This window comes from Palaemon carinicauda, chromosome 7 (assembly GCF_036898095.1).
Source record: "Palaemon carinicauda isolate YSFRI2023 chromosome 7, ASM3689809v2, whole genome shotgun sequence".
NCBI lineage: Eukaryota > Metazoa > Arthropoda > Malacostraca > Decapoda > Palaemonidae > Palaemon > Palaemon carinicauda.
Window position 1 is genome coordinate 81,593,959 of NC_090731.1, and position 23,543 is coordinate 81,617,501.

A 23,543-nucleotide genomic window follows, 5' to 3' on the forward strand; every position below is an offset into this window, starting at 1 on the left:
TTTAACTCTTTCATTGCTATCTCTTGTTTTGTCAGATATCCATATACAGTATTTTATTAAACTCATTGATGACAGTATCTCGTGCTACTTACATCCTGGAGTTTTCATAATTTTCCATCATTCCGAGTTATTTTATTAACCTTTTTCAGGCATCACATTCCTTATTAGTCCTCTTCATTCAAAAGCTTTTCAAAATAATGGTTGCTATGTTCCTTTATTTTGCCATTTTCTTCTTGTATATGTATTTCATATTTTAAATTTTTTCTTATCTTTTTAAGTCACTTTGATACCCTGAATATTTCTTTTCCCTCTTTTATGTTGAGATTCTTATTCCATTTCTCCCAACATTTCTTCCTTGCCCTTGTTATCTATCTTTTAGCCTTCCTCCTTTTATCTTGTATACATTGCAATCCTCTTCTCTGTGTGACCTCTTCCATAGCTTGAAATGTTTCTTTTTTTACTCAGTTGCCTTATATATATCTGAATTCCATCACTCTGGATGTACATACTAGTTTTGTAGCCAATTGTATTCCATCTTTCAGGTGTTTAAAAAGGGGTTTACACAATCTACTTTATTATGGTACCTTATACTGTATTCCTTTTTTATTATAATCATAGATAACAGTAAAACACCCCTGTCTCTGCCTCCATACCCCATCGGCAGTGGAACAACTGACCAGAGTAGCTGGAAGTTATGGCCCACTGTAGGGAGTGTTAAAACTCTCTGGACTAGAATAGGCCACCTCTGGAAACTGAACCTTGCAACATATAATGTCAGGGTCATGTCTAGGAAAGATCTTGCTGTGTTACTAAAATGGCTGAAAGAATTAAGTTAGATATATTAGAAGAACTTGGGAATCTTATAGTATTAAAAAAGGCCATATATTTTGCTTCAGAGGATGTGAAAGGAACAAGTAAAATGGAGTGGGTTTTTTAGTGATAGAAATCTTGCAGGTAATATAGAAGAATTTTGTAGTAATAATGATGGATTTGCAGATCATTCAAACATATGCAACATCAACATCCTACAGAAATGGAATAGAAACATTTTATGAAGATTCAGAGATACCAATGAAAAAACATTAGTGATAGAATTACTGGATTAATTATAAAATAAAATAAAGTATAAAATAAGATCATTCAAACATTTGCAACAACAACAACAACAGGAGATTTTATTGAGGACAGTAACCATGATTATCTCAGTCAAAATTGTAGCATGATCGTAGACCTAGCGAGCATTGAATTGCTGTCAGTAAATTGTTCTTGCTTTAACACCGAGCCCATACAGAGGAAGAAATAGGAACTTATTGTGAAGATCTGGAGATATCAGTGAAAAACATAAGACTCGATTTACATTTGTTTTGGATGAGGTTATGAATAGAACATATGAAGGGAATAATTTGATTGATATACCTGAAGCTGGGGGAGACCTTGATGTGCCCATGAATGAATTCAGTGTGTTTAAAGCCGAAGCTATCCTAAAAAAAAATAAAGAGATTGAAAGCCCCTGGATGCGATGGAATAGCTGCCGAGATAATACTGGCCAAAAATGAAGTGACTCCCAGAATACTTAAAAGATTATTTTATAGAATGTAGCATGAAGAAGCAAAAACTGATGAATGAGAGTTAATAGTGTTGGTGTAAATGGCAAAAAAAGACCTGACTGATTGCAACAATTAGAGCCATAACACTTACATCAGTTGTTATGAAAATATATAACATGCTTATTTTAAAGAGAATGGAGAGAAAGATTGATGAAAAGCTGAGAGATGAACAAGCAGGATTTTGAAAAGGTAGAAGTTGCATTGACCAAATTTTCATTTCGAGACATTTTGTACAGCAATGTGTAGAATATAGAAATCCATTTTTGATGGCATTTGTGGACTATGAAAAAGCCTTTGATAGTGTACACTGGCCAAATTTGTGGAGAGTTCTGTGTCTTTTATGGAATTCCTCTTAATTATGTGAATTTGATTAAGTCAGTTTATGAGCATAGGAAGTGCAAAGTTAGTGTTAGTGCAGTCATCAAATAAATTTCCAGTGAACTGTGGAGTACTTCAAGGGAATGTGTTGTCACCTATGTTGTTTATCCTCCTCATGGATTTTGTAATGCGTAGAACAGTCAAGAGATGATGGAGAAGGATTGGACATGATTGGTGCTAGGAATTTAGCAGACCTAGAGTATGTTGATGATGCTGTCCTTGTTAGCAGAACACCACAGGATTTGCAACGCTTGCTTACCAGAATGCATGAAATATCCCATGAGGTGCGTCTGAAGATGAATAGAAGAAATACAGAGATAATGAGAATGGAGTATGCAATGGAAGAGGAAATATCATTGGAAGGAGAAAGGATTCATGAGGTAGAATCATTTAAGGTAAGTATTTAGGAACTATGATCTCCAATACTGTGTCGTTAGAATTAGAGTTTACTGAAAAACAAAAAAATAGATCAGGCAGTTGCGAGGTTAAGCAAAATTTGGAAATCAAATCGCCTGAAATTACATAAAAAAAATCAGACTATATATTAGTTTAGTAAGATCAGTGTTACTATGTGGACATGAGTCATGTTATGACAATAAAATAATCTCCAATAGATTTAGTAGATTTGAGAACAAAGCCCTCGGAAGGATATTGGGAGTTAAATGGCATGACAGGATTAGAAATGAAACTATAAGAGAGATGACTCGAGTGCCATATATGAGATCATGATGAGGTGTAGATGGAGATGGTTTGGGCGTGCCCTTTACACTCCCCAAGAGAGATTAGCTCACCGAGCATTCATCTGGGATCCACAAGGCACTAGAAGAGTTTGGAGACCCAGGCCTACAGTGCTGAGGACTATGAAGTGCGAAGTAGGAGACGATGAGTGGAGAAGTATTGAATTAAAAGATTAAGATGGAGACGAATAGCGAAATCTAACCAATGCCCTTTGGGTCAATAGGCGTAGGAGGTGATAATGATGATGATGGTGATTATGATTATGATTTCATTGCAAAAGTTGCTCAAATGAAAAGAGGAAAATCAGCAGTAGTTAAATTTGGAGTAGGCACAAGAAATGACAGGAAACATGCTTGGAGAATTTGCTGAAAGAAAATAATCAACGCTTTTTTTTTTTATAAAAAGGAACATAGAAAATGGACATGGAGAAGCCCAAATGGGAAAAGAAAAATTAAATAGATTTTATACTCAGAAAGAAATTAAGGAAATAAATAGAATAGTGTGCTTGAGTGTACCATCAAGCAAGAGAACTCCAACCCAAAACTGTGGAAGACCATGGCACAGAGACTATGGCACTGGCCGAGACGGGAACCAAGGTTTGATTTTGGAATGTCCTTCTCCTAGTAGAACTGCTTACCGTAGCTAAGAGTCTCTTCTACCTTTAAAGGTTTAAAGGCCGTCATGAATGGCAGAGGCAAGGGACAGTGACAAGCCCTCTCAAGCTATCAGTTGTATGAAGAAACGAGTGTGTGTAAAGGTTAGGCCAAACTATTCGGTGGATGTGTAAGCAAAGGGTAAATTATCTGTAACAAGAGAGGGATCTAATACAGTACAGTACTATCTGGCCTTTCAAAAAACCCAATAACATCATTGGTATTATCTCCGTTGGTGGCGTGTGCTTTGGTCAATCTATGACCTTAAACAGTAATATAACAAAATTTATTTTGGAATCAGCACAAAAGATAGGGGGAAAAGTTCTTACACAAGGTCAAGGAAAGCTATCAGAAAAGACCAAAAAATATAATAAAGAAAAGTTGGAAATGTGGGTAAAATCCAAGAGAAGTGAAATGGAAATCATACAACATTCTAAAACTATAAACATATATATATATATATATATATATATATATATATATATATATATATATATATATATATATATATATATGTATATATATGTATATATATGTATATATATATATATATATATATATATATATATATATATATATATATATATATATATATATATATATATATATATATATATTTATATAGATATATATATGTGTGTGTGTGCATGTGTATATGGCTGTTTAAAACAAGTTTCTGAGAATATATTTAACATCAAAGATATACAGCACCTCAAAATGAAGTAAACTTTAACCAAACTTCAGGAAAAGATGAAAGCTGCATTTATACACAGTCAATTAGTACTTTGATTATCATCGGTTTTGAACGACTTTTATGTGATTATTTGGCTGGGCTACAATGATCGAATGATGAAATTAAATTTTTATTTTGAAGGCTATGACAAAAAAAACTAGAAATTTCAAAGGTTTTTAAAACATTATTCACTGAAGGGGAAAGAATGCACAAGTGTTTTAAAATTTTCATCTTCCCTTGTAGATCTTCATTATTAATACCTTCCTTCATGGTAAAAGAAACATCCTCCTACTTCAGTGTCCGGAAATAATGTTTTATGGTATTGTTAGATACTACAGGTATTTCAAAATATGTTTGTATGAAAATAGGCGATAGTAAAAGTTCAGTTCCTTGAGTTGGGGAACATTGCAATATGTGTTGATCAAGATTTTGCATAAATGCAAGGAATAACACTGCCCTGAATCTATTCATATACAGTATTGTAAAGACCTATAGGAATACTGTTGGTGCAGTTTTAAAATTTCCATCTGCCACATGGTGATTAATGTTATTATTATTATTATTATTATTATTATTATTATTATTATTAGTAGTAGTAGTAGTAGTAGTAGTAGTAGTAGTAGTAGTATGATCATCATTATCATTATCATCAAAGCTACAACCCTAGTTGGAACAGCAGGATAATATAAGCCCATGGGGTCAAACTGGGAAAATATCTTAGTGGAGAAAGTAAATAAGGAAATGAATAAACTATATAGGAGAAATAATAGTAAAGAAACATATGTAGGGAAAATATTTTGCTTGTAGACTGGCATGATGTACATATACTGAAATTAGGTCTTTATAGTCATTTACCGAAATGAACATACTGTATTCCAAGTTACTCTTAAACCGAGGTATTACTGTCTATACTTATACAGTATATATATATATATATATATATATATATATATATATATATATATATATATATATATATATATATATATATATATATATATATATATATATATATATATATGTGTGTGTGTGTATAAGTATGTTATGTATGTATAGATAGATACATATATATGCAGTATATGATGGCCCTAGAGGGGTGACTTCTTTGTCTGAAGTGGGTTTGGGGATCTTGTTGTCTTCTGGGCATTCATTGAAAAAATATTTCGTACCAGTTATGGTGAGTTGATTTACGTCTTCAATACCTACTCTCATGTAATATCAAGCTTTCTTCAGTAAAAATAATATTGAGTGATGGAGTAAAAATGTCCTCTGCTGTCCAAGGAGGTGTAGATTATTCTCCTTTTGCCTTTTGTTTTCTTGATATAGCATGCTTAACTTTTGTTCCTGATCCTATTCTTACTGCCAGTTTATGGAATATATTCTTTACAAAATACATCCTGAAGTATAGATCAGGGTGGTCATGTGTGTTTATGCTGTTTTAAGCACCTATTTTTAAATTCTTCCATACCTGCTTTTATCAGGTCAGGGTTATGGGAATGCTTCCTTTTTTTTCTTACATTTCCTACCATTTCTGTAATCTAAAGTTGTCCTTAAAATCCCATGCAATTATTTATCTGAGTCTCGTGTGATGGGGTTTTTGTGGCCTTATTCTTTCTCTATTCATAGCAATTATATGCCACTCTCTCTCTTAACCACATTTTAATAGGAAAATATCTATGATGGGTTATATTTCAATGCACATTAATTATATAGTCATGACAACAATCTGTTAATAAATGCTCTCAACTAATTGTTGATGTGATATACTTAAAATTTGAATAGTGTCAAGTGAACATTTTAATTGTAAATTACGAGGGTGGCCTATATCTCCACATAGACCTAACTCAAACAGCCAATGTTCAACTCATTTTGCTCAACATTACCACCTTTATAAATACCGCTTTAAACAACATCACTCAAACTATCTGCCAACAGATAAACAACTAAAGTTGAAAAATACAGAAAAATACTTATTTTTCAGGCATATCAAATGTACATAAATATCATACAGTATATGCTAAAAACTGGCAAATAATAAGTTTTGAAACTGAAAATTGCTGTCTTTTTATTATGTTTTATTATCAGGAGTTATTAATAAGTTATGACTTTGTTTAATTTTTCTTTGCATGACTTGCATACTACAATATAATTCTTTTCTATACAAATAGCCTTTCATCCATTGGGAGAGTGGGAGCAGCATCAGTTTATGGATAAAAATATTTTTTAAGACCAGCTTATTTATTGAAAATAGAAATATAAATTTTATTTCATACTTTTCATTAACAACATTTCAAGAAAATGTTAAGAGAGAGAGAGAGATTGTGATACAATTTTTTCCCCTTTTTTGATTAGTACATAATCTCACTAGCCCAATAACATAAAGGGAGATCAGTTGACACAAGGCAAAAGAAAAAAAGCTCTAGATGTTGTTAGTAAAATATAATTTTCAATATTAAACTTAGCCGGTGATCATATAAGCTGCAACTCTGTTGCTCGACAGAAAAACCTACGGTCAAAATACGCCAGCGATCGCTATGCAGGTGGGGGTGTACATCAACAGCGCCATCTGTCGAGCAGGTACTTAGTACTCCAAGTAAACAAAGAACCAATTTTCTCTCTGTCGGGCTACCGGCAAGACCTACTAATACGCTGTTACTAACTGGATTTTTTCACAACTATTTGGTGAAGTACACTATTCTAGTTTTGAGCTTTCGCTATGCAGGTGTTTTATCTTCATCTCAAAACTTGAACTCGTTTTGGATAGATTTAATTAGGGTGACAAAGAGAGTATGGACTCTCTTTCACTTTTAAATGGCCGACCCTTCCCTTAGACGGAAGTGTGTTTAGGTTTTTAGTAATTTTGCTTAACACGTTATAGATCTATATATTTTATATCTCTCCGCCTTTATTAGGCCTCTTCGATTAACTTTCCATTTATTTTTAACATTTAAAGATAATTTTTATGTTTTGTTTATATGCGACCTTTCCTGATAGTAGGCGGTCCTAACTTGGAACCAAAGTTAATCAACGTTGAGCCCGTTATATCGTTTTTAGCCTTTAAAGAATTTAAAACTTTTTAAATTTAATGTTTTATGAAAGAATTTCTTTGATAGTCTTCGTACTGTTTTCAAAGATGAACTAACGTTTAGTTTTTTATGCTACGCAGTTCAGGACGTTCAACATGTGCTCTATCGTTACGATAGAGAGAGAGTGTATCACGGTTTCACTTTGCAGTAAGAGTAAATCGATTCTGACGTTTTGTTCATTCTTTCTTAGCTTAAATGTTTTAAATTCTAATTTAAAGGAACTTTTTATTTGGAAAACCTTTCAGTTTTTTCCTTTAGTCAAATAACATGTTTTTTTGACGATATATAATTGGGCTCTTCTCTTAGGTGCGAAATCAATAGAGAAAGAGAGAGAGAGATAGAGACGGAGGGAGAGAGAGGAGAGAAAACATTCCGTTCAAGCGGGTAACGTTTTTCTCGTGTTACTCTCGTCCCTAGTCGCTGTACGGGGAAGAAGGTAAAACGTTTCTAGGGTTTTATTCTTGTCCCCAGGCTATGTGCGGTGAGAGATTGTAAACGTAGTTTATTTGAACTAGTGTTTAGTCTCTTTCCCAGCCACTGATTTTTTTTTATCTTTATATATGTTTTCTGTTTTTTGCAAGTATTAATGAGCTGCATTATACGACTGATTTCGCAATTACTACCTTTTAATGAGGGTAGAATTGCGTGTTTCAGGTAGAAATCAGTAAAAGTTTCGATTTCAGTGAAATAAGTGCAAAACAGAAAATCGAAGTGATAAAGTGATATGCGCAAAGTGTTACAGTGTTGCGTCCGAGGGTTCGTCTGTTCGTGCCTGTCGTTCACCTAGTCCGGGACCTCTTGCAAGCTCCCAAGCCCAGGGGAGAAGTAATGTCGAACGACTTATGGGTTCGTCAGGCCTTGATCAACAAACAGACGTTTCCCTCCGTGGTTTCGGGCGTATCTACCCAAGATCGCCCCACCCACACAAAGACGAGAGAGCCCATTTATTTCTCGTCTGCGGAAGAGGTTTCTCGTAAGAAACCATGGACCAAGGTCTCGCAGCTTATTAAGCGCAAGTCGGTCCCTTCCGCGCAAGTCCAACGGCCCAGTTGTAGCCACTGGGTCAGTTCGGACTCGCTGCAGTCTTCCGACGACTGCTCACCTCCTAAGAGAGGCAAAGCGGTACCGCATCAGGCAGTCACACCGTCTGTTGCCGCACCTGCTCCTGTAGACCCTAAGTGGTCTTTGCTGCAGACCATGCAGTCTCAGTTAACGTCATTGATGCGGGACTTTCGTGCGGTGAAGGTTGACACTGCACCAACCTCTAGCCTACAACCAACACGGTTGTGCGTCCTGTGGACGCTGAGGCGACCTTCTGCCGCACTCCAGCTGAGAGAGTCCCGCCACCCATGCGTTCCAGTGTACCCTGCCAGCCGCATGTTGACGTTCAGTAACGCACGGAACCTTCCGTTGACGTTCGCGAGGTACAACAACAGTCTAAGTTGTTTTGTTTTGACGCGGTGCGTCAACCTCCGCATTCTAGAGTTGTTTTGACTGCTCAGTATAGACAGTCAAAGCAGTCTCGAGTGAACACTGTATGTCCTCACGCACCTGTTGTGGTTGACAGTTCAGTTGTTGACAGTTCACAGACTGTCAAGCAGTTACATGACGTTGCCTTCTGGTCTGCTACTAATGCACCAGTGAGAGACTCACTGAGATAACCTAGCTTTTATCGGACAAGGTTCCTGTAGTTGAGAAAGTGCTGTTCTCCCTCCTACTGATATTCCCTTGAGGACTCTGTCATTTGGAGAGGAGCCTTAAGCTGCTTAGCCTCCTATGGACTTTAATTAAATCATGATGATTTTTTAAGGATCTTCGTCCGGATCTTGTAACTGCTGCTCCTCGTTCGCCTAAACGTCAGAACTTACACTAGGCCTAGCTACTTCGAAGCCGTTGATTTTAAGCTAGTGCTCTCTCGCTCTCCTAGAGAGCGTTACGTTGGCTAGGCGACTGGTTTTTGCACCAGGAGGAGTTTTAGGGATACAGCCTTTGATTTCCCTTCTTTTAAACTGGCTTATAGAGCGAGAGTCTGATAGGACACGAGAGAAGTTCTCGGCTTGGGAGTTCATGCCTCTGCCCAGATAGACTTCTCAATTCTGGTAGACTCGCCCTGGCGCCTAGCCAGGAGACGCTCCAAGTTGTTTACAGGTCAACTTCTCAACTTTTGTCGAGCCTTTGAAGTTTTGCTGTACTATTATGTCACACATAACAAGGCTTTCAGGGATGGTAAATGGTTCCGCCTCAGTCGCTAACCCCGTCTGTTGCCACACCTGCTCCCGTAAACCCTAAATGGGCTTTGCTGCAAGACATGCAGTCCAAGCTTGCGTCCTTGATAGAGGACTTAAATGCGGAGAAGAACCTTCTGGCCAACAACCTTCCAACCGGTTGGTTGTGCGCCCTGTTGACGCTGAGGTAACCTACTCGCGTCTGCCAGTTGAGGTGGTTCTTCCTTCTGGCCAACAACCTTCCAACCGGTCGGTTGTGCGCCCTGTTGACGCTGAGGTAACCTACTCGCGTCTGCCAGTTGAGGTGGTTCCTCCACCGATGCGACCCAGTGTGGGTTGCCAGTCGCACGTTGACGTTAAGCGACGCTCGGAGGTGGTTGTTGACGTTCAGGACGTTCAACAACTAGCAGAGGTGACTTCTTGTGACGCAGTGCGTCAACCTCAGCAACCCGGTAGGGTGTTGACTACACAACCCAGACAGTCTAGACAGTTTCGGGTTGACGCTGTACTTCCTCGCGCACCCATGGTTGTTGACAGTTCACAGACTGTGCAGCAGTTCCATGATATTGCGTCTGGCTCCGTCACGCATCCACCAGTGCGACCGGATTCAGCGAGTCAGACGTTGCCCACTCCGTTGCCGTTTCCTCATCAGTTTCGGATGAGGAACCCTCTGATGAGGACGTTGCTGAACAAGACGATCAGCCCCCAGCCCTGCTATCCATCCAGAAGATGCTGAAGAAGGAACGCTGCCCAGTCAGGCTGTGGATGAGTCTGGTAGGGACACTGCCATCCGTGGATCAATTTGAGTCACTAGGAAGACTACACCTCCGTCCTCTTCTATACCATCTAGCTTTTCACTGGAAAAAGGACAAGACGCTAGAAGCGGTCTCGATCCCGGTTTCCGGAAAGATAAAGTCTTGTCTGACTTGGTGAAAGGACTATATCAACCTTAGAGAGGGTCTTCCCCTGACTGTTCAGACTCCCAACCACGTTCTCTTCTCGGACGCATCGGACGTAGGCTGGGGTGCGACATTAGACGGTAAGGAATGCTCGGGATTATGGAACTCGAGTCAAAGGACAATGCATTTCAACTGCAAGGAACTACTGGCAGTACGTCTGACCTGGAAAAGCTTCAGGTCTCTCCTTCAAGGCAAAGTGGTGGAGGTGAACTCGGACAACACCACGGCTTTGGCGTACATCTCCAAGCAAGGAGGGACCTACTCTCTGACATTGTACGAAATCGCAAGGGACCTCCTCACCTGGTCAAAAGGTCTAGACATATCACTAGTAACGAGGTTCATCCAAGGCAACTTGAATGTCATGGCAGATTGTCTCAGTCGGAAGGGACAAATAATTCCAACAGAATGGACCCTCCACAAGGATGTATGCAAGAGACTTTGGGCCACCTGGGGCCAGCCAACCATAGATCTCTTCGCAACCTCGATGACCAAGAGGCTCCCAATATTTTGCTCACCAATCCCGGACCCAGCAGCAGTTCATATAGATGCCTTTCTACTAGATTGGTCACATCTAGATCTATATGCATTCCCTCTGTTCAAGATTGTCAACAAGGTACTGCAGAAGTTCGCCTCTCACGAAGGGACAAGGTTGACGCTAGTTGCTTCCCTCTGGCCCGCGAGAGAATGGTTCACCGAGGTACTTCGATGGCTAGTAGACGTTCCCAGAACACTTCCCCTAAGGGTGGACCTTCTACGTCAGCCACGCGTAAAGAAGGTACACCAAGGCCTCCACGCTCTTCGTCTGACTGCCTTCAGACTATCGAAAGACTCTCGAGAGCTAGAGGCTTTCCGAAGGAGGCAGCCAGAGCGATTGCTAGAGCAAGGAGAACATCCACCCTTAGAGTCTACCAATCGAAGTGGGAAATCTTCCGAAACTGGTGCAAGTCAGTATCCGTATCCTCGACCAGTACCTCTGTAACTCAAATAGCTGACTTCCTCTTATATCTGAGGAAAGAACGATCTCTTTCAGCTCCCACTATCAAGGGTTACAGAAGCATGTTGGCATCAGTCTTCCGTCACAGAGGCTTAGATCTTTCCAACAATAAAGATCTACAGGACCTCCTTAAGTCTTTTGAGACCACGAAGGAGCGTCGTTTGGTTACACCTGGTTGGAATTTAGACGTGGTACTAAGATTCCTTATGTCAGACAGGTTCGAACCGCTACAATCAGCCTCCCTGAAAGATCTCACCTTAAAGACTCTTTTCCTGGTATGCTTAGCCACAGCTAAAAGAGTCAGTGAGATTCATGCCTTCAGCAAGAACATCGGATTCTCATCCGAAACGGCTACATGTTCTACAACTTGGTTTTCTAGCCAAACACGAGCTGCCTTCTCGGCCTTGGCCAATATCGTTCGATATTCCAAACTTATCGTATGGTTGGAAATGAACTAGAAAGAGTCTTATGTCCTGTAAGAGCTCTTAAGTTCTATTTAAAAACCTTTACGAGGCCCGTCTGAAGCTTTATGGTGTTCAGTTAAGAATCCATCTTTGCCTATGTCAAAGAATGCTTTATCCTATTTTATCAGACTGTTAATACGAGAAGCTCATTCCCATCTGAATGAGGAAGACCAAGCTTTGCTGAAGGTAAGGACACACGAAGTTAGAGCTGTCGCAACTTCCGTGGCCTTTAAACAAAATAGATCTCTGCAAAGTATAATCGACGCAACCTATTGGAAAAGCAAATCAGTGTTCGCGTCTTTTTATCTTAAGAATGTCCAGTCTCTTTACGAGAACTGCTACACTCTGGGACCATTCGTAGCAACGAGTGCAGTAGTGGGTGAGGGCTCAACCACTACAATTCCCTAATTCCATAACCTTTTTAATCTTTCTCTTGAAATGTTTTTTTATTGTTTTTGGGTTGTCCGGAAGGCTAAGAAGCCTTTCGCATCCTACTTGATTTGGCGGGTGGTCAAAGTCATTTCTTGAGAAGCGCCTAGATTAGAGGTTTTGATGAGGTCCTGTTGTATGGGTTGCAACCCTTGATACTTCAGATCCTAGGGGTCGCTCAGCATCCTAAGAGGATCGCGAGGCTCCGTAAGGAAGACGTACTTAAAAAGGGCAGAGTAATTGTTCAAGTCGACTTCCTTACCAGGTACTTATTTATTTTATGTTTGTTATTTTGAATAACTGCTAAAATGAAATACAAAATACTTAGCGCATAATAATGTAAACATGTAATGCTGGTCTCTACCCACCCCCCTGGGTGTGAATCAGCTTATATGATCACCGGCTAAGTTTAATATTGAAAAATGTTATTTTTATTAATAAAATAAATTTTTGAATATACTTACCCGGTGATCATATATTAAAGGACCCTCCCTTCCTCCCCAATAGAGACCCAGTGGACCGAGGAGAAAATTGGTTCTTTGTTTACTTGGAGTACTAAGTACCTGCTCGACAGATGGCGCTGTTGATGTACACCCCCACCTGCATAGCGATCGCTGGCGTATTTTGACCGTAGGTTTTTCTGTCGAGCAACAGAGTTGCAGCTTATATGATCACCGGGTAAGTATATTCAAAAATTTATTTTATTAATAAAAATAACATTTTGATACCATAATGGAAAAGTATGTTCAGAATTAATGATAAACAATATTAACTGTAAAAAATACATATTTTTCAGACCTACTGAAAGACGTGTAGAAGTACAATATATCATTTGTTACAAGAGGAAATGGAAATTCTAGTATCTATGTAATGCTAACTTACATTAGTTTTAGATGAATAAAGTTTGAATTTATATAATCTTTTCAATACTTTTTATTGTATTTTGTACTAATACTTGTTGAGTGTTTTGTCGAGGGAAAGGAGTGTCAGGTAATGAACGAGAATAATTTCATAAGCCTAGCAGTAATAGTTAAAATAGATATGTTTCATTGCCACTTTTTTTAGTAAAACATATGAGGGAGATAAAAACAACTATTATATAAAATTCCATATTGCAATAAAATAACCTCCTCTAATTGTGTTTTTTTATGGAATAATTGTCAATTTTAGTTTGGATAATACTGTGCCCTTCCTCATCCTTTCACCAAGGATTTGTTATATGGAAGGTCAACATTGAATGTTGAATAACAAATGAAATATAATGATTTCAAAACCCAAGTACAGTACAGCAGTAGAAGATTGATTACTTAGATTCAGTCCAACTTGGGTAGGCATATACTTTCATTATGCTATTCCTTTGAAGAAGGACAAGATTTGACTATCGCTTTGAAATTACAATTTAATTTTTTCATAACATATGAAAGGACTTTAATTCCCATGGGTAAGAGGAGCCAGTTAAAATATACAGTGTGGATACCCTTGCATGGTACTGCATCCACCTCAATTCATTACGTATTTTCTTACTAACTGATATTTATTCAAGGGATTCGTAAGTTTGATAAAGCCATGTATTGTAAGGTTTGTATAGCAAATGGGCTAATTTCTGTTATAAATGATACCCTTATAAAATTTATTTCTTTACCATGGCAATTTGTATTCTGTGGTATCTCATTGTACTGAATGTGCTTTCATAAATGAGGATCAGATTAATGAATATTTACTTGTGGTAGATGTGAAAGATAAATGTAAGAAAAGGAGAGAACTATTAGTATGAAGTCAGGTTCTGGTTTTTCAAAGGTCCTTGGCCTCTCCCCTTGCCACTGCAGTTTCACCTGCTGTGAGAAATAACCTCTTAATAAATAAGGTAGTGGATCAGGGTTCCAAAATATTAAGGCTTCCGCTTTGGATGATTAAAGGGAGAAGTTAGATATATGTCCACTTCATTAGATGCAAGGTTTAAGAAATCTGACATTTATGGATGTTTCCATCACATTTTGTTGGTGTTACAGAGCTAGTTCCTGAATATAGCTTACTATCAAAGTCCCTGGTGCTTCTGAGGGAGGTGAGCAGGCTTCTTCAGTAGTTGATCCTTCGGACAAGGCCATTCCAATCCCTATTGCAGTGTATGATCCTGTCACAGATGCCGACGTTCTCCAGTCAAGAAGGCTGAGAGTGTCTCGTCTTGTAAAAATTTTTGGCACGTTTCATTATGTGTATGAAACAAGGAATATCAGTCTTTTATGGCTTTCCCACCATACAGTTTTACTATTGTGTCTCAGGGGCTTAATACTATTGGCTGTACCTCTTTTTGCCTGATAGCTACGTCTCTACAACTGCAGAAGGAAAATTTATCATTTCTCTTTTGATAGATCCAGTTAGCTACTTAGGACTCCGTGTCAGACACAAACTCTTTTACCTTACTTAGATTCTTATGTTGCATAAATGTCTCAAATTCTTGATGTCTCTTTGGAGACCAACATAATGACTTTTATCGGCCATTGTAGTTGAACTTGGTGTGTTGGGTGTACTTTTTATCTATTTAAAGATTGGTTCAGGTGAGGTTTTTGCTAATATGGTTTTGGTTCTGGTATTACATGTTCTTTTACCCATTGCTCACTGCTTCTTGCTGCCCTGGAGATGAAGACTTATATTCAGAATGTTTTGAGTAAACTAGGTCAGTCTATTACAAGTACTCCGATTCAACCTAGCCCAATGCAGTCAGCAGAGGTGGAGAGATTGAACCAGAGACCTGTTTCTGAAGGGTAATGAATTAAGTTTTGGAATTTTACCCCCATAATTTAGTTAAGGAACAGGCAGCTGTTGTTTAGTCTAAGGCTTCAGCACAAATGGAAATCAGAGTTGAAGTCATGTTACAGATGGCTCTTGCAAAGCCATTAATACCAGGCTCATGTTAGTGAATACTTCATCTTTATAGCAAAATCAACCAAGTATTTATTGGCCTAACAGGGTACATTCTTTTAATTCGGATTTATACTGGAAATTCTTGTTGACTTTGTGGATGGAACTTTGTACAAGAACTAATTTTTATGAAACTAGAGTTGCATTTTCAATTAAAAAGTTTGAGTGAATAGTAAGCCTATGTAAAAGTTTGAAGATTAAATATTTTGCTGAATCTTATATGGTGTGAATTTTAGCTATTTAATAGCTTTGCAAAGTCAATGACCCTTCTAGAGATATGAATAAAATCAAAGAGGCTTAACTGAAATTGTGTAATTTTGTTCTGTCTGAGTTTTCTTCGGAGATGGCGCATATATATATATATATATATATATATATATATATATATATATATATATATATATATATATATATATATATATATATATATATATATATATACAGTATATATATATGTATATATATAGTAACATTCTTCTTAATATGAAAGGATCATCATTGTTCTATGATTGATCTTCATTGTTCTATGATTGATCTTCATTGTTCTATGGATAAAAGTTAATTATTCTCAAAAACATTTTAATGGCCTATTTTAGGTAGCGAACATCTAGTTATAGTCACTGAGCAAGTCAACTCTAAGAGTCAGTGTTTATATGCTATATCAAACTATTTGTGCTTCAAATTTCTATTCTTCCTTCTCATATGCTTCTACTACTTATCAAATTCTCAACTTTTACAAAAGATAGGATGGGTTAGGTTAAGGGTCCAGACTAGTTCTTCCGTCAATTAGGCGGACAACATTTCAACCCAAGGAGACCTCATCTTTCTGACAATTTAAGGAAAACAAATCCAAGTGACACAGTCTTGTAGTTAAAGGGGTGGGGAGGCCTTCTTTCTGTTTTTTTCCTACCACATGTGTTCTATTTAACTTTATTGTTGGTTTCTACTTGTTTAAGAAAGTGGTATCATCTGCCTTCTCAATATCAATCCCCTATCTAATATTCTAATTCTATTTCCTTTTTTATCATAACAGTAGAACAAAGGTAATTGTACTGCAAGATAGGGTTTGGTTTGTAAATTAAGGGAGCTTTACAGTCTTTCCAATTCTTCTCCTGGGTTTTACAACAGACTGTTTTTTGGTACTGATTCTTCATAGGTGTGGCAACCAGCTCTAAATATGTCACCCCTAAATGATTTCCAAATTTTCACCAAATTCTCCATGGAGACTTCCTCATCAGTCTGAGCCACAGACTAACAGAAAGATTGAATGTTTTCAGTTACTGTCGGACACTTATATCCAAGTTCTTCTCCACTGCATCATGAGAAAATTTCTCATTCATATTTAGGGAAAAGGTTAGTTTACCTATATGTGTTTCAGGCTACGCGTGCCTCTGCAAGTGTTCACAACTTGAGGGCCTAATAGGCAAGTGTTAATATCTCCTAGGTTTGAGAGCTTTGCTCTAGTTGGACAGTGGGCTAATTCTCAATATATTAATTTTTTACTGAATCTTAGGATATTTGGCAATATCAAAAAGTCCTTTCTTAATCAGTCATATCATTTCTGCATTTTGGAATGGCTATAGTCTCAGTTCCTTCTAGGATTTTTTATTATCAAAAAATTTATGAAGTTCACAGTTTTCAGACAATTATCTCACTAGGAAAGTTCATCTATCATGCATGATTAAGGGTGACGCCTCTTCAGTTCTATCTCAAACAGTTTAGTGACAGACAGTGATGACACCAATTCTTTAAAATCAGATAGATGATCTTGTTTGACGGGATTCTCATTATCATTATGTGCAGGGAATAAGATTAAGAATACAGGTTCCTAACACGGGTCTGTTTTGTGACTTGGTCTCTAGCTGAGTCTAGGTGCATGTTAATTGCTAAAACTTATTAGCTGTACTTAATGAATTAGGTCATTGCGTGGAGATGGTGAAAAGATGGGTTATAGCTCTACATTCTCATTGCGTGGAGATGGTGAAAGGACGGGTTATAGCTCTACATTCAGATGACACTATTGCTCTTGCTTATATCAGAAAATAAAGGGGACTAGGTTGAGGACTCTTATCTTGCTGTCACTGGAACTATTATGTTGGACAAAGGGCAAGAATATTACTCTTCTACCTCATTTTTCCAGGAAAACAGAATGTTTAATCGGATCAGCTGAGTAGGTAAGATCAATTATTCATTTGTTGCCCACATCACAAGGTTTGTAGGATCTGTAGGAAAGTATGGGGAAGTCCCATAATAGACTTGTTTATGGCTTCCTAAACAAAAAATTCAGGATCCTCAGGCATGGGCTGTGGATGTTATGCTTTAGGAGTGGTCCAGTCTCAATGTATATCAGTACATGCTTCCTCTCTTTACCATGATTCAACTAGTCGTCAACAAATTCAGAATTTCAGTAAATGCAAGAATTACCCTAATAGTTCCTATCCGGCCTCAGAGGGAATGGTTTCTGGACCCCTGGCCTTTTCTGTCCCTTGTACTTGAATCAGCTGCTATGCAGGAGAAATCTTCTCTGACAATCTCATTGCCATCTCATCCATCAAACCCCCCTCATGCTTCAGCTAACTGCCTGGAAAATCTCCACCATCTCCTCAGATAGAAAGATTTTTCCAAATCATCTAGATTGCCAATTTAAGTGTGAATCATTTATATCAACAACAGTGGCATACTTACTGCAGTTAGTGTAAACATTAAGGTTTGGTTATTAACCTCTCTTAGATATTAAGATTGTAATACTTCTCTATGCCTTCCATCAAAAGTTATAGATCAATATTAAGGTCTGTTGTTTAATATGTGGGAATAGACTTGCTTACTCATAATATGATGAGGGATACTATCAGGTTTTTTTATAATTAAGAAATATATTCTTCTCAACCCTCATGAGGTTGGGTCTACGGGTGGTCCTAAGGGTTTTGAAGGGCTGTCAGTTTGAATCTTTGGATGATGTTTGTTTTAAGAGTCTAGAGGTAAAAACTATGTTTCTTTTGGCTTCAGTTTCAGTCAAGAGGATAAAAGTACGAGGTATCTTTGTACTTGCAGATTTCTCTTCCAAAGTTGCTTTTATTGCCTTTGTTCCCCAAGATTCAAGCTAAAAATTACTACAGGGTTAAGGGTTTATCACATAACTTTCATAATACATCACCTCAAGAAATTCTAGCCAGCAATGATAAAGATAATTGTGTCCATTTAGAGAGTTGAGGTTTACTTAAAAAGATCTAAAGATATAAGAGGTTCCATGAGAATTTTTTTTATTATGGGTGATGCCCAAATTCAGCAAGATGTATCTTATTTACCTCTAAGTACCAGAAGTGTGGATATTTCTCTTAATTTTACTAAAAACTTATCTTTGGAGAAAGCAGATCAGAAGTGACCCAAATCTGTGTTTACATATTACTATGAGAGATGTTGAAATACATTTTGATATTTGTTGATTGTTAGACCCCTAGTAGCAGCAGGGTATGTTTTTGAAAAGATGAACATAAATTTCTTATTTACTTTAATTTTGTATTATCAGGTTATTTAGGTTTAAATAAGATTTCCCTTTGTGTTCTGGGGAAATGTAGATCCTTTATTGGGCTATTGTAGGTTATAGATGGAAGTATTGTATTTCATACAGTGATTTTTACATTTCATGTATTTTGAAATTTAGAAAATCAATCTGAATAAAAAATTATCTAAATGCTCCAACTTGGAGTTCTTTTAGGTATACGGCTTAAATAGTTTTAAGAGTAATAATGACTAGACTTGTGGTGGTAACGAAGTTATACAAAATAGTCAAAAGACTAGATAATACGGAGGATTTACAAAGCTCTGATTTTATTACTTATCTAACGATAATATACAATTTTTAAAATGATGTCACCTAGTACAATAAAGCGTTATCAGGCAGGTTTTACTTTACATATTTTACATAATAAAAATTTTACATCTTGATCCATACTAGCTTGTGCTAAATCTGGAGAAAAAAGTACCGATTTTAATTAAAGAAATACAAAAAGATGCTTAGGGTCGCTGCAGGCAGAGCATGTGTTCAAATTATACAATTTAAAGGTTTAAAGGCTACTCATGTATGGCAGAGGCAAGGGACAGTGGCAATGCCCTTCAGACTGACAATATATACATATGGTCAGTCCACAAGCCTCCTCTCCACCAGAGCTAAGACCAGGAATGGCTAGGTAATGGCTGCTAATGACTCATCAGGTAGACCTATAGGCTACTCCAAACCCCTATCCTTACCTCACGAGGATGGTGAGGTTGCAGACACTACAAGAAATTATCAAGCTTGAATGGGACTTGAACCCCTGTCCAGCAATCACTAGACAGGGACGTTTCAGATAGGCCACTATAATCCTTGGTTATGATTAATACAGTTTCATATCATTAACAGCTGGTTGCATAAAAGTTTAGGCTTAGTAATAGACAGAACAATGATTATACCGTTCTTTTCTGGATACACCACCTAAAGCAGTAACCACTGTTTTGTTTACGTTTCAGCGTCAATCATAATGAACAAACGAACACATTTACATATGTGTATAGGTTAGCTTTTGGAGCAACAGATATTTCACCAAGTATTGATTATGTAATGATTTTGTTATTACTGATATTGTTTTGCTTACTTTTTCTTAGAACTTCAAAATAAATTAAATGAAGGCAAATTTATATTACAGTATGTTTTTTCTAAATACTCCACCTAAAACACAGAACCATTTGTTTGTTTACATTTGGTTGCCGATCATAACGAACAAATAAAAGCATTTACACATCTATGTATAGGTTACCTTTTGCAGCAACAAATATCTTAATAAGTATTGATTATGTAATGATTTGCCCTCTTTTATCGCGGGTTCTTTCTTTGCCGTTTTGTTTTTCCGCGTCCAAGAACAGTGCAATACCTATTTAATCAAGATTCTCAAAAAAATTGTGATAAAATTCAAGCTGAGTGATGATTTCAAATACCCTGCTCTCCTTTACACTGGGAGCACTGTGCGCCACTACCTATCTCTACACCCAACTGGTCCTAGCTCTCTCTGTACAGTGTATATATCCATTTACTGTGGTAAAAAATTACAGCTATATTTGAAATAAACCAGATTTTGATTAAACTGATGTTTCACCTACTGTATCCAATAATAATGCATGTAATATTCACATTTTAGTATCGTATTTATCATTAGAAAAATAGCGAATTATATGTATTGTTTACATTCAAATCAGCTGATCAGCTCTGTTTAGTCCATCGTCAACCTGAATTTTTGGATCAAATATGTTACCGAAGGATATTTTATTTGAACTAAAAGAAACTATTATTACTTGATCTATCATTTTCCAACTAGCTTACTAATTTCAATAGTTGTATTTGAAATGCTTCTCTCATATTTTATTTACTTGTACTGTGAGTTGAATCACGTAACATTAACCGGAGTTTCATTCATGTTGCCAATGCACGATATTTTATAGTTTTAAGACGTGGTGCTTGATTATAAAGCTTAGGAAATTATTTATTACAGCTCTGTCATATTCAATAGAGACAATGTGAAGAAACAAAGATTTCATTTATTACAGAGAGAGAGTGAGTGTGTGTGTGTATGTGTTTGATTGATTGACATGTTATTGATCTAAAATCCATGTGTCAGACAATGAATAACACAATGATTTGTATGTTGATCATTATAGCCTCCTCTAACTTACAGTTGTTAATATATTAACATATTACATAATTGTGTACAGCATTATACATACACGATGCGGTATTGTGGTAGTTTTGGAGATTGCTCTACGGTGTGTATTCTCTGCAAATTCTCGTTCACAACTACGTTATACATTCACGATGGAGATGTGTTTATGCTCCGCACATCAATGGCTTGATTCTTTCCTATGATGGTGTTCAACATGTGTTGAGGCTAAAGTTTAGTGCGCCCGGGATGAGCGCTTCATACTAAATACTAAGCACATTTTCTCTCGCTAACTTTTAACTCTTTATTCTAGTTCCCTTTCTTCTAGTTCCCTTTCTTCTAGTTCCCTTTTCTTCAGCATAGCTATATTATTTATTTCACACATATAATTATTCTACATTCGCTGTTATGGCGATTACAGACATCTAATAAGACAGAGAACTAATACTGTAATGCATTATAAATATATTATATGAAATACTATATTAACTGTATACAGTAGATGTTTTGAATAAGTTCAAAATAGTATACAGTAAACAATACTCTTTATTATTGATTCGTATGTGCATCAGCTGATCTGATCACAGCACCCAAAGTACTTAGATTTATAAAATACACCCAAAATTTAAAACAAAAGTACACAAAGGTTTTATTAAAGCACTTAACTATTCAAATAATCGAAATTTTCTAGATTGCAATAATGCTTCCGAAAAGAAATAGAATATTATAAGCTTTTATTAAGGAGAGAGACACAGAAAGTTATTCTCTATTGAAAAATAATCGAATGCACTGTTTTTGTTTGTTTATTGAAAAGAAACTATTATTTTTGAGATATTTAAGCTGTGTTTCTGTTTAAGAAAGTATAGATATAACATACTGTACAAGAGACAACATGTAAGAAGTTGCGTCATGCTTCAGGAAAACGAGTAGGCTACAAGTCGTCTGAACGAAAACACCAAACACTTACAGTACGTACAGTTAAGCTGTACTGTAGTAATATTACTGTACTGTACATATATTGCAGTAATTTACTCTACAGTACCAGTGAGTATTAGGTTACAGTACAGTATTACTTGATAGGAACAACTTTTGTAATACAGAACAGTAATGAAATGATGACAACTCGGTAAAACTTTACCCTTGCACAATACTATACTGTAACCTTACTGTATCCATTACGTAGTGTTCATTTGTGAAAATGTACTGTACACTATACATATGATTATAGACTGTTTACTTTTGTTCTTACTATGACCTTGGGTAACATTGGCCTTGCTGTAAAGTTCCCGAAGACGTTGTGAAAACATAAAAGTACATACGAACTGCAAGTAAACAAACACATGCATTATAACTTCTGTACGTCTTTGGAAACTCTGGCTGCTGTTCTTGTAGCTTGTTTTTGTTCACCTACCCTCTACCAATGCCTTCAATTTCTGCCAGACGTACAAGATTTCAAAACGTAATTGAAAAAATCGCCATATATGTGCAAAAATAAACACGCGAAGATAATTCAGTCAAACTCGGTCATGCAGACGACGCAGTAAGGATGACATCATTATTTAAAGACCGCTATATCTTCATTATTTGTAAAAATAATTGGGTGAAACTTCAGGAGAGCATGTACAATATGTTATGCATACATAGAAGCAATAACACAATTTTCGATTTCTGAAAGTTGGTATGTCAAAACACCATGGCGGACAGTCCCCTTAACACTTTGGTAACTGTGAGCAATTCAAATTTATAAATGGCACTAGAGTTTGACAGTTATATTAACACTTTAGTACAAAAAGCAATTCAAACTCCTAAATAGTACTAGGCTTAGCCAATTGAATTGAACTAACACTTCAGTAATTCAAACAAAATAAAGTTAATTATCGGGATCAGAGATATAGTTAGCTTTTGAGGATGTTGTTCTTCACGTAGACTGACCAGAAGTGTGTCTCCATGCACAGCTAGCCTTGTATATAAACTCCTTGGGTCCATATAATATAATTGTGTCACGTGATATCTCATAAATCCTAGTTTCCAAAATGTATCTTGTAAGGATCTTTATAATAGAGCTTTATGTTTTCATAATAGTATAGCGGGTAACTAGTAATGTTCCTTCTCACTTGATAAAAGCACTTTCACAAAGAAACCCCTATTTACCAAGATAAAACATGATTTTGGAATCAAGACTCATTTCAAATGGCGTTACTTCCTTTCTAAACAACATGTAAACAAGATTTTTCTTACATCTCCATAGATTTCTCTGATGCCATAATAGAAAGCGTCGCACAATAGACCTGCATGAGTTGCAGTAAATTCATCAGAAATCACAATTCATTTACGTTACTGATATTTATATGACTGAGTGATTACACAACAATAACTCATGCTGATACTAAATATAAATACTATTACTACTCATTTCATCTTTATGATTTTAAGCTCTTAATTATTCCTAAAATTGATTATAAAATCTCGTCCTTTTCATATACAGTAATTAGTAGGCTTTGCTGTTCAGATATTTAGCATACAGGGTGTTGTTTAGAACTTTGTTTAAGCCTTAAACTTTAATGAATGATTGTAACTCTAGAGGTGTATAACTAACTCATTATAGTCCGGTGGTTTTGTATCCATGAAGGATCAGAAAATGTCTGCCATGCCAATTGCTAGTGTGGATTGC

The 23,543-nt window shown here is 36.7% G+C and overlaps 1 protein-coding gene across 9 annotated transcripts in view; it reads left to right on the forward strand.

The window, feature by feature from the left end:
* Positions 1 to 23,543, forward strand: part of siz (Brefeldin-resistant Arf-GEF family protein schizo) — a 389,510-nt gene that overhangs the window by 276,964 nt on the left and 89,003 nt on the right. The gene's annotated exons all lie outside the window — the stretch shown is intronic.